General features: G+C 42.6%; 1 pseudogene; it reads left to right on the top strand.

Annotated features, from left to right (window-relative positions):
- Positions 1-581: 581 nt before the first annotated feature.
- Gm34818 lies at positions 582-862 on the top strand (annotated as a pseudogene).
- The last annotated feature ends 2,094 nt before the right edge of the window (positions 863-2,956 follow it).

The raw sequence follows: 2,956 nt of genomic DNA, 5'->3' as shown, positions 1-2,956 counted from the left end.
AACAAAAAACAAAAAAACAAGCAAACAAAAACTTAACAAGCCACCACCAAACACCAAAACCAAAACCAAACGACGACAAGACATAAACACACACACACACACACACACACACACACACACAAAAGCTAAGATACCAGATTAGTTTCTCATGATTCACCATACATCATTTAAACTCACACAACATGAATGAAGAATCACGATTTTTTTTCCTCCTCTAAATTGATCTGAAAATATATTCCCTCATCAAAAAAAATGTATCTTAAAATAAAACTTGCAAGTATGGTGGTCTTCACAGGCAGTCCCAGCACTTTGAAAATGTAGAGCTAGAAAGATCAGTATAATTTTGAGCTCAGCCCAGTGTACAAAGTGAGTTCCTGGCCAGCCAAGGCTGCAGAGGAAGCGTCTCCTCTCACACTGCCCAGAGATAGAGACCAAGACAAACAAAGAGAGACAGAAACAGAAAGACAGAGAGACAGAGAGAGAGAGACAGAGAGACACAGAGAGAGACACGGAGAGAGACAGAGATAAGACACGAAGATACACGCGAAGAAAGCAAGACTGCAGGGTGATCCTGGTGCTGCTGGGAGTTGTCTGGAGGACAGGGGCAGGGCTGAGCGCCCTCCGGCAGAGCAATCAAGTCTCACAAACAAGTCTACTATTCGGACAAATATTCGAGGACAAGTGCCGGCATGTCATGTTGCCCAAGGACATAGCCAAGCTGGCCCCTAATATCTATTTGATGTCTGAATCTGAATGAAGAAATCTCGGCGTTCAGCAGAGTCAGGGATAGGTCCACTATGAGATCCATGAACCAGAACCTCACATCCTACTGTTCCGGCGGCCACTGCCCAAGAAGCCATAATAATGAAGCAGGCGAACCGCCTTCCGGCCTCAAGCTTTCCACAGCTATCCTCACTCCCTACCATCTTTCTGATCTTGTGATCATGTTGCTTTCTTATTTCTCGCTTTGATACGTAAAGGATACACTGTTAGACTGTGCTGGTATCTGCTTTGCTTCTGGAGTTGAGCCACCAATGCCACAGCCCTGTCAGATGAGTGTGACCTCAAAGCCCTCAGTATCTAGCAGGCCATATTTGCCATTTGGCAGAAACATGTGAAATCTAGATCATGGCTGTTACAGGGATGGTGTGAATTTGTTGTGATGGTTTTTCCTACTGGGTATTGTTTTTATGATGACTTATATGGATTTATGTTTCAATGTTTTGAGAACTTTTTATTTTATCTGACAGATCTCTTCCATGTTACAAACCTTGATTAAAGGACGTTTTTTATTTAAAAAAAAAAAAAAAAGGTGATTCCTACACTGAGTTTCACAGTCTCTGAAATTCACTAATATACTCATGTATGGGCCTCCCCCACCTGAGATTCTTATTGAACTACTTTTTAGAGTGATCCAGGCTTTTTGAGTTTCCTGGTGATTGTAACGTGCAGCCAGCATTGAGAGCACTGTTCTGTAGAGTACTCAGGCAACTCCTGACTTCTGGAGTTTTTTCTTTTCAAACCTCAAGTTATAAGAACCAGGGTGGGTTGTCTAGCACGCAGAGTCCTCTCTGTGTCTCTGTTGTCTCTCCTTATTCTTGCAATAGCCATTTGAACTCCTCCAATCAAATTGGAAAACAGTGGGAGATGAATATTGAAATGCCCTACAGCTAGAGCCCTAGTTCAGTGGCAGAGCAGTCAGTCATCTAGCATATTGGAGGCCCTAGGTAGGAATCCTGAAAATGTGAGCTACTGACTTAACTATAAACAAAGGAAAAGATCACTCATAGAAGAGAGGGGGGAGGGGGAGAGAGAGAGAGAGGGAGAGAGAGAGAGAAACAATGAGATGTTTGGAAGGCAAACATTCCTTTGCTGTAACAGAAAGTTTACCCATAACAAAGCCAAAAGATTTGAGAGGCACTCCCTTGCTGACTTCATCTGTGGGCACTATCAGCTTCCAAATGTTGTCATTGAACGTGATACGCACATTTGTTTTTTATTAATCATTTTGACAGTCAAATAAATGCCAACATTTCACCAAGGAGATAGCAAAATTTCAAAACACAGATATAATTTTAATTGATATAATGTCCTATATTTGACCCTGATCTTATTAGCAGAAGATTAAGCCTGATTAATCACTGGGACCCAAACGAGCAATTTTTTATTGTCATTGACCTACACTGAATTATGGAGGAGCAAGAAAGGACCTCTTCCTTTGCCATGACTCACCCCTCTGCCCCCACATATTGGGGTTCTCGGACATACAACACACACACGAAAGAAAACAACCCTCAGAGACAACTTAGATGAGGTTATTCATGTACTCAACAAAAATTGTACTGGAAAGCACATGTTAGGAATGTTTGCATTTAAAAATTCATAGATCCCTGACTTCAAGTAGCTTAGAATCTGGTGAAAAACGTGTTCTCGTGTTCAGAGTCCTTTTCAAGGTCCTTTGCTCAATCTCAGACCATGAACTCTGACTAGGTTTCTCTAACTCCCTAAGCCGACTGACCCACCTACTCCATGAGGGTAATGATTTAAGCTGGGTCAGTGATCTCACTCTAATGCAGCTCTTCAGGGACAAACTGACCTCTTTGTCCTATTTAAAGCCACCTACCTGCTCACCCTCCTGACCCTGCTCACCCTCCTCTTGTACCCTCTGCTTCCTCTTCTCATGTCCTTCTTCCTTTGGCCCAAAGTGCATTTCACACACACACACACACACACACACACACACACACACACACACGGATGGGGAGAGAGATGTACACATGACCAGGTCGTCACACAGAGCAATAGAATAGTGGTGCTGCCAGACAATTGAGCTTAACAGTGGAGTAAGAACTTAAGTATAAAAACTCAAGAATAGAAAGGAAAGGCCTAATCCTGGGATAAAACAGCCTATACTGAGGCCAAAAATAAAGTGCAACTGCACAAAGAAGTGACAGAG

The sequence above is a fragment of the Mus musculus genome, chromosome 6, assembly GCF_000001635.26.
Source record: "Mus musculus strain C57BL/6J chromosome 6, GRCm38.p6 C57BL/6J".
Taxonomy (NCBI): domain Eukaryota; kingdom Metazoa; phylum Chordata; class Mammalia; order Rodentia; family Muridae; genus Mus; species Mus musculus.
The sequence above is the reverse complement of the archived record's forward strand: the minus strand, read 5'-3'. Positions and strand labels throughout refer to the sequence as shown.